Source organism: Arachis hypogaea, chromosome 4 (genome assembly GCF_003086295.3).
Source record: "Arachis hypogaea cultivar Tifrunner chromosome 4, arahy.Tifrunner.gnm2.J5K5, whole genome shotgun sequence".
In the NCBI taxonomy this organism is placed as follows: domain Eukaryota; kingdom Viridiplantae; phylum Streptophyta; class Magnoliopsida; order Fabales; family Fabaceae; genus Arachis; species Arachis hypogaea.
The window spans coordinates 125845190-125860054 of record NC_092039.1 but is presented as its reverse complement, the minus strand read 5'-3'; the positions used below and the strand labels follow the sequence as shown (position 1 = coordinate 125860054).

At 29.4% G+C, this 14865-nt stretch overlaps 1 long non-coding RNA gene across 9 annotated transcripts; it reads right to left on the bottom strand.

Annotated features, from left to right (window-relative positions):
• Nucleotides 1-3793: 3793 nt before the first annotated feature.
• LOC112798010 (uncharacterized) lies at nucleotides 3794-7887 on the bottom strand. 9 transcript variants are annotated; one of them, XR_003199900.3, is made up of 7 exons: nucleotides 7551-7887; nucleotides 7000-7128; nucleotides 6795-6896; nucleotides 5646-5852; nucleotides 4897-5435; nucleotides 4192-4252; nucleotides 3794-4067 (listed from the first exon to the last, which is right to left on the bottom strand). It is a non-coding gene; the product is annotated as an uncharacterized lncRNA (long non-coding RNA). The 9 variants fall into 9 exon arrangements; XR_003199897.3 differs by having other exon boundaries at nucleotides 4897-5374; XR_011881525.1 differs by having other exon boundaries at nucleotides 6795-6883.
• Between the last annotated feature and the right edge of the window lie 6978 nt (nucleotides 7888-14865).

The window sequence follows — 14865 nt, the reverse complement described above, 5'->3', positions numbered from 1 at the left end:
TCTCTGTCAATTTTTGACACAATTCAGCAAGAGTAGACAAATTCTGAAAATCTGGAGCTTTAACCACATCAAGTTCATAATGTTGTAACTCATAATCCAATTGAATCTTTTCTTGCTCAGAAAAATCTAAAGAATAGAAATTCTTTACAAGATTGCATATGTTGCAAACACTGAATAACTTGAAAGCATCTTTAGGATCTAGAGATGTACTCAGTATGAGGAGCTCGGTTGCTTGCTCACTAAATGAGTGAATTGTTTTCATCTTTGACATTTTTAACTTAACTTGAACTATCTATAACAAAAAAAAAACAAAAATAATTGCATATATATTATTTTCTTAAAAAAAAATATTAAACCTATTGAGCAATAACAAATAATTTTAGAAACACAAATATATAATAACCAAAAATAAAGTTATTGATTTACCTGATTATTTTTTGTTCCAAGTCTCACAAAAAAATAATTCTATTGAGTTTTGTCCTCACTTCAATCTTTGAACACTGTCCATTATAAAAAAAATAAATTAATTATTTTAAATAAATAATGTAAATAATACTTGACATTGTCGTTAACTTAAAAAAAATTGAAATATACCTCTTTGAATCTTTGTTGTGCATTCAATGGTTAATATTTTGTTGTTCACTTCTCTTCAATGGTTTTTCTTCATATGTCTTGTTTTGGTATGGAAAGAAAATTAGAATGAGAAGAGTAGAAGACCAAAAGTTTGGGAATCACTAAAAGAGAGAGAAAAGTGGCGCTATGGCTATGATAGTTTGAAACAAATATTTGAAAAATGTACTAGGGTTACTTTAATTAATAGTATGGGCTTGGGCTAGTATAATAGAACCATTTTTATTAATTATTAGAATGGGCTATTTGTTAACAAGAGCAACAATAATTCAAATATCTAATACATAATGCAGTTTTTAGTTTTTTTAATTTATAAAATTTTGTAATTTATATTTTTTTTAATATTATATATAAAAAAATTTAATATTATTAATTATTACTATTTACTATTTTTTTTAAAAAAATTTGGGGGGACCATGGCCACCTTAGGTCCTCCCGTGGATCCGCCACTGGTTACTAACTTGATTTCCTAAATGTTGATATAACTTGAAAAGAAATAGTTGTTGTAGAAAATTAAGGCTAGCTAATTCAGTACGATTAGGTATTCTTTAAAAACAAGGTTGCGAGAATTGGACCGGTTAATAAATCGGTGAGATCACTAGTTCAATAGTTTATTGGTTTGATTATGGTTCAACTGGAATTTAACCGGTTTAATTAAATATTAAATAAAATTATTAAAAAATTTAAAATAATTTTAAATATATAAATTCAATAATTTCTAACCTACTAAAATTTAAAATTTTACATAATAAATTATCCATAACTTAATATTAGAGTTCACAAATAACTTTAAACATCAAAATTTGTAACTAAAAACAAAAAAAAAGCACATAATGACAAGCAGAAAATACATGTATATTGAGCCTTGTTATTTTTGTCATATTTCACTGTAAAATATTGCCAAGCTGAATCAGATTTACCTTTAGATGAACCAATTTAAAAATTTTAGCATTATCTTATGACTGTGAGTTACTTTGTGATTGTTCCATCTGTAACAATCAGAAAATCAAAAACAACAAAATTAAATGGTGCTTTTAAGCACTTAAAACTGATCCTTTGGGTAATTTTTAAAGTAATGGCAATACTTATAAAGTAGAGTGTTTCAGCAGATACATAATGTGGGTTTTAAGCAATTACTGAACTTGAAAATAAACAATGTGAGAGATTACCATCTCATTGTTTTTGTCCTTTCTAGTTCAGATAAGAAGTTATTTCTCAAATCAAATTCTACTCTAGTAACTGTCTTGGTATCAGACTCTTGAGTGTTATCATTATGCTAACAAAGTGCCTTAGCTTAATTGGATGCAATATCTATAGTGAAAAAATAACCTCAGAAAACCATGAACAAATAAATAACTCAACAACCAAAATCATGAAGCAGCAAACAAATAAATCATGAACAAATAACTTCAGAAAATCCAAAATCAAAATCATGAAGCAGCAAACAAATAAATCATGAACAGAAAATCAGAAGACAGCGAGGAAGAATAAGTGAATAACAGAGTATTACTTACCGGCAGCGAGTAACGGCGACGAAGGAAGAGGCGAGCTCGGCGATGAAAGAGGACGCGGTGGTGGCTGCGGGGGTGGTGGCTATGCGACTGCTTGATCCTCGTCGTTGCTGTGGCTGTGGGATGCGGTGGCGATGGCGATGTCGGTGGGCTGCTCGATTGGTGGTGGTGGCTATGCAACTGCGAAGAGAGAAGAGATGAGTTGCTGTGGGTACTGATTCCTCTTCTGGGTGATTAGGGTTCAGCAATTCAGCTTCGTTTCCTTTAGCCTTTCTTTTTTTTAGAGACAAAACGACGCCGTTTAGGGGTTTTACTTTCAAACCAAAAATTCACTAAAAAATCGAACAGTTCTGTCGGTTCATCGGTTAACTGCCGGTTCAACTGGTTTTTTCACCGATTTTTTGCCAAGCAGTTTTTCACGGGTTCTCGGTTAATCGGGTTGAACTGGACAGTCCGGTTCGGTTTTCAGAACCATGTTTAAAAGTAATTTTTTATTCAGTTTTTTATTAAAATAATTTAAAAAAATTGAAACAAATACATCTAAATAGATTTAGTGTTTTTTTTAAATTAAATACATATCCAAAATACAAACTAAATAAAAATAAAATTTAAAATTTAAAATTTTTAATTTCTAATTTCTAATTTCCAATTTTTGTTTCAGTTTTAGTATTTTTAATTATTAACAGATTATCATTTAAATACATATTCAAAAACTAAATTCAGTAAAATTTAAGATTTTAATTTTAAAATCCAAAAAATAAATCTTAAAAGTTTTAATTATTAACTCACACATCAGAAACCCTTAAAAGAGATCATATTTTAAATTAATATGTTAGATATACTTTTATTGAATAAGATCTAAAAAATTTATCTTAATTATTTATTTTAATAATTTTAAAATATTAATAAAAAAAGAAATAGTAGATACATTTTTATCGAATAAGATATAAAAAAATTAATTTTATTTTTAACGTTTAAATTTAAATTTTAGATTTATCATTTTGGATGTGTTTCAAACATATTTTGTATATAAGTCAATAATTTTAGATGTGTAATCACTACAACAAAATAGCATTTTGGCGACGTTTTTTTTTAATGCTTGGTGACGGTTTTAACTGTCACTAAATAGTTTTGCGACAGTTAAAAAAAGCGTCGCAGATTTGAGCATCGCCAGCTGACATAGTGACGGTTTTGGACCACCGTTGGTAAGGAGTGTCGCTAAATTGTTTGTGACGGTTTTTAAAGTATAAAACCGTCACTAATTTGTAACACATGTAAAGATATTTTTTATGCTGTATTTCGCGACGTTTTGAAACTGTCGTTATATTACTAAATTTTATGACAATTTGAAACCATCACTAAGATACTAGTTCTTATGACTGTTTTTAGACATATTTAGTGACTATTTAAACTGTCATAATATTTTTAGTGACAGTTTTTCGATTTAAAACTGTCACTAAGTTACTTATTTCTATGACAATTTTTTCCTGTATTTAGTAACTATTTTAAAATGTCATAATCTCTCCAACATTAAAGCTTTTTTTATTAAATATTGCAAAAAATATTTCTATTTTAAATAATAATATTATTTGTCTACCAACAAAATAATAAATGACATTATATTTCAACAAATTTAAACTAAATCCCACAAGTTTTACAAAAATAGCAACAATGTATTTCAAAAGTTGAATTTGACAAGTTTTACATAGTCATAATCCATAAAATGTAAATTTAAAAAATTCTAAATTAATCCAAACATGTAAAGCTAAAGTTATCAATTGTACTTGTAACTTAATCCTCAACTTTTCTCCGCAACTTCGCTTCACCTTCAACCTCAATAGTATCAACTTTAGCAATTGCTTCACAAGCAACTCTTTAACACAAGAAACTCTCTCTTGTCCTCTTCAACAATTTCTTGTGATCCTCCTGAAGACCCAAATAAGACAAATCATGCATCAATGAATAATATTCTAGATGAACAAAATAATATTATAATAACTGAAACACAAAAAACTATAAAAAAAATTTCCAAAATGATATACTGGCTTACCCATTGAACCTGCAGAATTCATCAAACAAGTTAAGAAGCTGAGCTCCCCTGTACTCATGTTCTGCTCAGAGCAAAGAAGATAACAAATGAGGAAGTCTCAACTTAATAATTGACTAGCATTATAGATTAAAAAATAATATGACAAATGCAAAAGTGTAAATGAAAATATCATCAGAGATGAAAACATCCTAGCCTAGGAATAGTAAAAGCACGTAGTTTTCTTCAACATGCAGGATGAACAGGAATATAGATTAGTCAAACCAAAAACTCTTTTATGAAAGCTTCAAGTGAATCATCAATCATCATGCAGTGCAAAGTGCACAATGAAGGAACCCATTTACTCAGTGCCGCATAGGAAAGAAGTTGGGGAACCAAATATCACAATCATATATGCTTGTATGTAAGTAATGCAACCAGGTATATTCTCTAGTATTGGAAGCATATAAGGCATATACAAGCGTTGACTAATATACCGTAGAAATTAGAATCACTCCTACATAAAACTCATATACAAGTGTTGACTAATGAAATTAGAATCAAAGATAGTGCTCAAAATTAAAGCGTTGACTAATAGAAATTTCTAATAGTCTTAATTATTAACCAAGTATTTTGAATTTCTAGCCAGTGCTGTCAGCAAGAAATTTAAAAAAGAAGCAGCAAATTGCATAGTTTAGTCTGAACTCTGAAAGCCTTAAACAATTGTACCTCTTTACCTACTGGTGGAGTGTGTTTGCCCTTTATGGTTCGAGATCTCTTGAAGAAACCAACCTGCTCTATGGTTTTAAAGAAGCTTAGATGATTGTCTTCAAGTTTATTCTGATGCCATCGCAATTATTAAAGAAGCCATTGAAGATTACAAGGCTAAGCGTTATGCTGATTCTAATGTGAAGCTAAGCTCTGTTATTGATGCCTCTACGACGTGCGAAGATGGATTCAATCAAAGAAACAGTGTCGTTTCACCGTTAACCAAACGAAACAAGGACACTATTCTGCTTGACAAGGGAGTTCCTAACAATGACTATTTAAATTATCAAATCCACAAAGACAAGCACACATAAACCACAACACAATAGAAAACACTGCAACAAGACCCTTTATTTGAAATCAATGACATAAGCAATGAAACAGGAACAGAATGCAATTAAACCATGTCATTCTTCCTCTGACTCTGATTCTGCATAGCCTGCATGGTTAAATATTATGTTAGTGTTCTCTTTGTAGAATCCAATAACGTCTTGCATAGCCTGCATTCAAACGCAGCAAGTCACTTCTGTAGCTTTTTTTAAATGATTAAGAAAGCATGTAATCGTGCATGAGCGACGACAAACTCTCGGATCATAAATTCTTGGACCCTTTTTCTAGGGTGTGGAAGGAGAAAGGGCAGAGCAAGAGAGGATACCTTCCATGGTGTATTGAATGGATTAGTTAAACAACTAATAAACTAAATAACTGACCTTAAGGCCATCTGGTGAAAAGCAAGCCAGACCACCAGCCTGGGAAATATTTGATGCACCACTGAAGCAAGTACATACAATTCGATTGAAGTCCTTGGCAACAGGAAATCCATCAGAAAACAACAACTGCTTCGGAATCACAGTCCAACCCAGTCAAACTCCAGTGAACCTGGCATACTTGCTAAATAACGAAACCTCAAGGGAAACCTGCAATTTGCCATAACCACTCAGTCATACACACAGATATCCAACAGAAATCAACAGTATTCATCAAATGTAAAAAGCAGTCACTTGGAAAGCTACAAATAAAAGTGGAATAATTACACTCGAGTCTACATAGGCCTGCATATTAATTAAAAGTGGCATTATTTACAGAGAATAGCTACAAAGGTCAGTCACTTGGAAAGCTCAAATAAAAGAAATAATGGTTGAGGGGGCATGGTGTCTTGTAAGCTCAAATAACACCTTTATCAACTTCTCGGAATCACCTGCAATCTAGAATAAATTCTGTAAAAGTGCAGGCCCAGTTGCCCACTATATTATAAACTAAACAGAGAAGAACAAGGAGCACTTTGAAAGCTCTTTCTCTTCCTTACAAGATAAAGGCAATTTAATCCCTTGTGCGACCATGCATTTTTGTCCGATCAGAGATTGCTATAGCCCAATTGTAGAAAGCCTAAAGTTTGATAGAGGGAAAAAATTGTGTTTTATGTCTATAAAGGTGTTTTAATTAAATCACATGCAGCATGGAGTAGATAATTAAATTAAAACAAAATGCCTAAATGGATCAAATCTTTCTCTAACCCGCATTTCCATCAGCAGCATTATCACAAAAGATCGTTTCCAAACTTTAAAGCAAATAATTTTATCTATCTTAACCATTAATTGTTTCATCTTCTTGTTCATCGATATTGTGGCATTAATAAGGAAAATATGTGAATAATCTTCTTATTCATTATATTTTATTACCAATTCTTAGAACCTTGTGTTGTGAATCTCTAGTAAAATTGATTAGCATTTATTCTTACTATGACAAATTTCTTTTAGAATAATTAATTAATACTTCTTAATATTAGAAGAAATCTGTTCATGCTAGTAAGGTTCCACCCAACTAAATAGTAATAATCAATGAAGACCAAATAATAATACCTTTTTGACAGGTCAACCTTTTCAGATTTTACATTTATTCTTCTCAAGAGCTTCTCAAATTTTGTTTCAGCCTCAGTGGTTCTTCCTCTCTGAAAAATACCTCTAACAAAATAAGATCAACACTTAAATACTAGATTTACAAGATGATGAATGACTTCGGTTATCATAGTAATATTAACTAATAAATAAAATGAAATTTAAATACCTGAAAATTTTCTAAAACATCTCGGAACAAGTTCATCTGGCTATTAAGATCCTTTTTGGCAGAATCCTTGCCACGGGATGAATGAGACTGTTTAGCCCAAAAATCGCACAGCACGATATTTCACTATAACTGAAACTTGAAAGTAGTAACTAGTAGTAGTAAGTATTGAAAGGATAATGACAAACAAAAAAGAATTCTCAAAATTGTTCATTAATAGTACTCAGAAATTCGGTTAAAACGGAACACAAATTAAACCAAGATCCACTAACAATATCATTCTATAGACCTAACACAAAAGAAAATAGGTTGAAGCATTTCATCGAACATGTTGAGTGCATTCAAAGAAATAATAGATAGAGCATTCAAATTAAAGAAATCTGGTTGAAGCATTTCATCGAACATGTTGAGTGCAGGTAAAATTAAAATGATATAAGAGAATTCAAAGAAACAATCGCAAGTATGAACATGAGGATATAATCATAACAGTAAATTGCAGCAACAACAAAGAAATTGCAGGGAAAAATATAGTAAAAGAACAAGTAAATACTCACTATCAGTGTTCAGTGGGGTTGGAAAAGAAGAAAAAAATCGCCAAATGGAGAATTAGGGTACGGTTCGCACACATAAAATAGGAGAAGAGAAAGGACGACGCGGGGGACGACGAACAGTGAAAGGCGAGCGCGAAGCGCAACGGTGAACAGCGAACGCGACTGCGACGCAGCGACGATGAACGGCGAACACACTGTGACGGTGAACGGTGAATGCGATCTGCGACGGTGAAGGTAATGGTGTTATTTTTCCTGTTTCTCGTCTCTTCTCATTTCATCTCAAACAGCAGAGTAAAAGGAAGAGTGAAGAGAGATAAATTTCATTACTGACGGTCAAAAAAATTATATTATAAGTGTCACAATGTTAATTAATGGAGACCCTTAGAATTAGGGTCACAAATTTAGTGTAGCTATATAACTAATTTGGTGTAGTGAATAATTAAAAATAATAACCAATTTTTACAAGCATACATTTTAATAATTATAAAAGCGTTAATGTTCAATTAAGTAACGATAGAATTCAACTAATAATAAAAAATAAGAAATATTAGATGAGTTTTTATCGAATAAGATATAAAAAATTAATTTTATATTTAGTATTTAAATTTAAATTTTTTATTTATGATTTTGGATGTGTTTCAGAAATATTTTGTGTATCACTTAATAATTTTAGATGTGTTACAATTGAAAACAAAAACGAATTTTTACGAACATACATTTTAATAATTTTTAGAGCGTTAATATTCAAATAAGTAACGAAAAAATCTAACTATTAAAAAAATATTAGATGAGCTTTTATCGAATAAGATATAAAAAATTAATTTTATTTTTAATGTTTAAATTTAAATTTTAGATTTATGATTTTGAATATGTTTCAAAAATATTTTCTGGATAACTTAATAATTTTAGATGTGTTACAATTGAAAACAAAAATGAATTTTTATAAACATACATTTTAATAATTTTAAAAACGTTAATGTTCAAATAAGTAATGAAAAAATCCAACTAATAATTAAAAAAAGATACTATAGACCTTTATTAAATTTTTATTTGTTATCTTTTTTTTCTCGAATACTTGTAATTGCTCCTTTATTTATCTTTAATTTGGCCTAATTATTTTATGTTGGTGGTCTTTTCTAATCATTATTCTAGAGATAAAGATTAAAAAAATAAAAAAAAAGGAAGGGAAGAAGAAGAAAAGAATATTGATGCATAGACTGATAATTTATTTATTGTTTAATTCACATGTTGATATAATCTTATTAAAATTTCACTCGACAATGATGATAAATAAGTTTTGAGTTAGCATGTATAGTCACTCGAGTCAAATAGAAACAAAATAGCACGATTCATCTAATAATAATAATAATAATAATAATAATAATAATAATAAAAATATTAAGTATGAAGTAATAAATTTACCTGCAGAGAAGTAGCATTATTCTGTAAAAACTTTTGTGAAAAATGTGAGAAAGAAGAAGAAAATAGCATACGAGAGAGAGGAACATAGAGAGAATAAAAAAAATGATAAAGTAACTACTTTATAAAGTGAGTAGAAAATTAAAGAAATTCTAATATTTAAATTTAAATTAATTTTAATTACTAATATGTTTAACTACAAATTAAAAATGTGATTTAAATAAAAATTAATTAAATAATATTATTTAAATTAAAAAGTTGATTAAAGGTTGAATTCTAAAGGAGACATAGCATTTTCTTTTAAAAATGGTTTGTGGATTTTGAATTGTATTGTACTGTGTTAGTTATTTTAATCTCATTGTGATTGAGGAATCTGTTTAAGTGTCACGTGTCAAGACCATAATACGTTTTTAACACATGATAACATGTCAAGTGCCATTCGAATTAAATTAGAAGAGGATGATATCTCTAAGAGTTTCATAAATTTTTTTAATCAAATACTTTAATCTCAAAAATTTTAATTGAATGAACTGAATTTACAATTTTAAAATTTTTTAAAATGATTAAATTATTATTAAATAATGATAGAAATTGATATATTTTATTTTTAGCGTGAATATTGATTTTGTCTAATACTAATACTACAACAAAATAACAATTTTGTGACGTTTATTTTTAATGCTTGGCGATAGTTTTAACTGTCATTAACTATTTTTGTGACGGTTAAAAAAAGTGTCACGGATTTGAGCGTCACCAGTTGACATAGTGACAATTTTAGAGTACCGTTGGTAAAGAATGTCACTAAACTGTTTGTAACGGTATTTGAAGTATAAAACCGTCACTAATTTGTAACACTTGTCGAGGTGATTTTTGTGTTGTATTTCACGACGTTTTGAAACTAACATTAAATTATTAAATTTTATCACAGTTTTCTCTTATATTTTGTGACTATTTCAAATCGTCATGAAATTTTTAGCGATAATTTAACACCATCACTAATTAAGTTATTGATTCCTATAAACACTTTTAGGTATATTTAGTGACTATTTAAATTGTTATAATATTTTAGTGATATTTTCTTAATTTAAAACCGTGACTAAATTACTAATTCCTCAATTTTTTTCTGTATTTAGTGACTATTTTAAACTGGCATAATCTCTCCGATATCAAAATTTTTTTATTAATTATTACAAAAATTATTTCTATTATAAATAATAATCTATATGTATATAAACACTCCAACATAAAAAAATTTCTTCTCAATAAAACTTTTCTACATCAAAATATTTATACAATGGTAGATCTAATTTATTGTTTATTTGATTCTTAATTCATGTATCTAAAAAGAGTAAATAATACCATACACAATAAAAGTATTGACCCATATCTAAGTGCTAAACAAATATATGATATTCGGCACTTGATGGTCCACTTATAGTAATAGATTATATAAACTCTCTTGTGCAAGACAGATCCAATCACTTGAGAAGCACGAACACCAAAACCCATTCCTTGAACATAGTCTCGATACTCTTTACATATGCTAAATCATTCTCACCCATATGCTTTTGCAAATCTTTCCTAAATGACATTAAATAGAATCAAAATTCCTTTGTTAAAGTTAATAGAGCTCCGACAACAAAGAATAACCCATCCCTGTTCAAAAAATCTTTAGAAAATAACAGCAAAGGTTGTACAAATTAATGGACTCAAATTGCATGATATGTATAACCTGTAAACAAATGTCAATAGACTTGTATACTGAGACATTTTTTACCTTTCAGGATCTAAAAAATTATACTTATGCAGCGGCAAAAATTGTAACTTCAATAATTGAAAACTTGGGAAAGAAAAGAGAACTAGAATAATTCAATGGTTTGAAGCAAACATGTATTAGAAATCTCACCTTTTTGTCCAGTAGTTCTTCAACTTTTGACAGAGAATTGGAGTTGCTTTCTTACTGGGTGATTTCAGCATAGTTAAGTTGTACTTTCTCAATTGCTTGAAAATTGAGGACAAAAGCTAATGAAGATGAAATTAAACCATGCTAAAAATCCATTAGTTAAGAAGAACAAAAAAAGAAAAGCATGCTCCAAGAACCTTACAATAATAATTCACTGCTGCAATCTTGATATATAACTTATAGAAGCAATGATAGATATCTATCGTCATTATTAATTAGAACAATAATTGAAAATAAAGTGAGTTACCTTTCAACTTGTTCTACCCTGATGTGCATTGTTTCGGCTCACTTGCCAGTTTATTTTGACAAATCAAGTTCATAATCACGCAGCATGAAAGTGTAATAACCCAAAACTCTAATCTGTGACTCAATAGAGCTATAATTATACCTTTAACAATGAAAACAAAAGTCTTATTAGAAAAATACATGACATCAGGTGAAACATAAATAGCATACATCTATATTCTATCACAAAGATAATTATATTTTCTTATACATATATACACACAAAGACATGTATATCAAGATTACGACATATTTCATAAAACTCTGACAGTCTCTCGGCTTGAATTCATATAAAGAATGTTAAAATATGAATATGACTGTCATGATATACAATTTTAAGGGGAAAAAAGAAAGAAAAAAAGATATCCGTAAGTCTATGAGATGCATGCTGCCCAACCTTCTGATATATATCAAGTGCTTTCACAGCATTACTACGTTGCATCTCAAAGAACTGCCAGAATAGTCTATTAAATACATAGGTAGTTAGACATCAAGCTCCAAATCCAATGAAGAAAACAACATACCTTATTAAGCATATTGACTGAGCCATCACTAAAAAAATTTGAAAGGAAAAGATACTGATAAATGCAGTAAGATTAGAAAGTTGATCTACCATTGAGAGTGCTAATTGAATGACAAAGTTCACTTTCTTTTTGTTAGTCAGATAAATACTACTGAGAAAAGAGCTGAATTTCGAGAGAAATTTAAAGAAAATAAGTATCCCTTTAAAACAACTCGTGCAGATTTTCTTGAAGCCTTGCTCCTCTCCTCATAAGAACTCAAGCGTGATACATCAGTTTTAGGATTCTTGAGAGGAGTTTGTTTGCTAAATTTACTTGTATTTTCAGCTTCAACAGACTTTGGCAAAACAAATTCAAAATCAAATTTCTCTTTCTCTTCATGCTTGGTAGCATTTTCTTCAATCATAGGCTTACTAGAGGATTTTGGATCCGTCACAGTTTGGACAACCTCGGTGATGGAACCTAAAGCTCTCTCCTTCTGACGAGCTGATAAATGAAATTAGATGATTACACATAAACTCAAAATCACACATCAACGATGTAGGTAATCCTTCTGTGTACTTGCTCACCTCAACCTGCATTATGTAGTAACAGTTGTATAACACCAACCCTCTTGAAGCCTTAAGCTATTGAATAAATTTCCAAGGATGATTATATTTCTCTAGCATCATGTTGCTTCAAACCTTTGGTTAGGTAAATATAAAATTAAACCACATTTGCAACTAGTCAATGGAAGTTTCCATTAAGTTTTTACCAAAAATGCCAAGAGATCATTATAATTAAAGCTTCTAAAGTAAGAAAACCAGGTAGGATGAATTTGTAGTGTCGCCATTGTCATCTTTAATGGGGGTAATAGTGAGAAGATTCCAGAATGGAGTTCCATTTTTCATGTAGTTTAAAAGCCTGCCACAATAACTTTTTCCATTTCTAGTTGCATCCCGAATTTTCGCCACTTCAATAAAAATCAGCTTCCCGAGAATGATGAAAGCAGACATGCAAAACAATGATTCCAATGCTCACCTTTGCATTCATGTAAATTTCCCTGACTTGTACATTGATTTCAAGTAGCAAGGAAGAAGAGCAGTGTGCCAATCATTGGCATAAAGACTACATCTTCGCCTGCCAGAATACATGGAAAAAAAATTTGTAAACACTAACTCAATCATTCCCCCCACCCTCTATTTGAAGATTTGAGATGAAAGATGAATACCATATGGTCCTGAAAAATATGGATTGCTATTTAGCTTCAAATGGCATAGTCTCCCTATACTCAATTAAGAGGTTGCGGATTCGAGTCTCCTCCTATCTTTTGGGAAAAAAAAATACTACTACACTACACTGAGCAATAAGCATCATGTTGCTACTATCAAAAATATATGCTGACGAAAGAATGCAGAAAAATCATGATAAATTTATTAAGATATGTATGTATGTGTGTTATATTTGTTATTTGATTGAAATATCAAATGGGTGCTCATTAATTTTTATTCTGGATAAATTAGGGTTTTATTTTTTAGAATATTAAAAAAATTAATCTCTAATATTTTTAGAAAGTAATAAAATCTTTAATTTTTGTTAAAAAATATATAATATGGTTAATAGATTAAATTGTTTGACATTTTAAATAATAAAAGACTAATTTAGATAATACATTATTATTAATGCAAAAAAAAACAAGAAACAAATTTATTCAAATAAAAAATTGTGAATGACCAATTCAACTTTCCGAAGAATTTGAGTTAATAATGAAGGGCTGACATAAAATACATAATGTTGTTTGTGACGACTTGACCATAAAATTAAGTTGGTACATGCAACCCACCACAGATTGATCAATTGAGTGTATGTAGGGTTATCAAAAATTGTGATTAGTGTACTAATTAGTCTAGCTAAATGAGTAGGACGCATGTGGCTACTAATATGCAAGATAACATTGCAAGACATATCTATTTGAATGCCCTTCAATCTTCTAAGACTATAAATACATGATAATAATATCGCCATGCATAAGGAAAAGTGAAGTGTAGTCTCATCTATCTTCACTCACAAATAAGTATTTCATAATAATCATATCATATCATAAGATGAAGCCAATTTTCTTTGCAATATTCTTGATTTTGGTTTCCGTAATGTTACTTCCCTCCTCAACACTTGCAGTTCCAGTAGTAGAGAAGCGTAGAAACTCTTATCCTATCTCATTCTAATCATTTAATAGAATGTTATTAGGAATATAATTATTTAATTTTAGAAAAAAGAATTTTAGTGTTCTTACAAGGTTACCTGAAGTTAAGTTATTTTTGCGTTCAATTTATATTGATACTAAGGTGTCATCGTCTAAATATTTTGTAAAGAGATAGAGTGGTACTTACAAAAAATTCCAATATAAGATTATCTCTTTTTTTTTTTTTTTGGCTCTCATAGTTGTGTTCTTTTAGTTAGAGTATACCACAAGTTTTACAAAAACTTAAAAACTTGTATTTATTTTTTTTATAAGAATGAATTGAAGGAAACATGGAATATACGATCAAAATATTTAGTAATCAAAACAAATTAATTAAAAATAATTAAAATTTATTTTATTTAATATTTATTAATATTAATAATAATTAATAAATATTAAATAAAATAAATTTAAATTATTTTTTATTTTTCTAATATTACGGAATATACAAATAATAATAACTCAAGAAATTGATAGTGCACATTAGTATTAATCATTAAATAATTATTTAATATAATATGTCACTCTCCAATTTTTTTATGAACGCTTAATGTCAATGTCATAAACTTAAATTCTTACTTTTGAGGTACAATAATAATTACCAATTTTGCTGGGTAGACAACAGGAGGTGCGAAACAATAACAATAAGATCACCAGAAAATCAAACTTTAAAGCCAAAAAAAAAAAAAAAACTAAAAGTGCCCTGAAGCTTCTTCCAACTTGCTAACCCTACAATTTATTGAAAATAGAATAATAACATGCCTAATAATAAGTTGGATTGCTCCTTATTCTCTTTGGTTGTTCGACCTCTTGCGAGAAAAGATCCGCCGCAAAAACTCACACCACCAAAACCTGACTGTAGAAAGCAAGACAAGTATTAAAACTTAGATTCCTAAAACATTGTTAAGT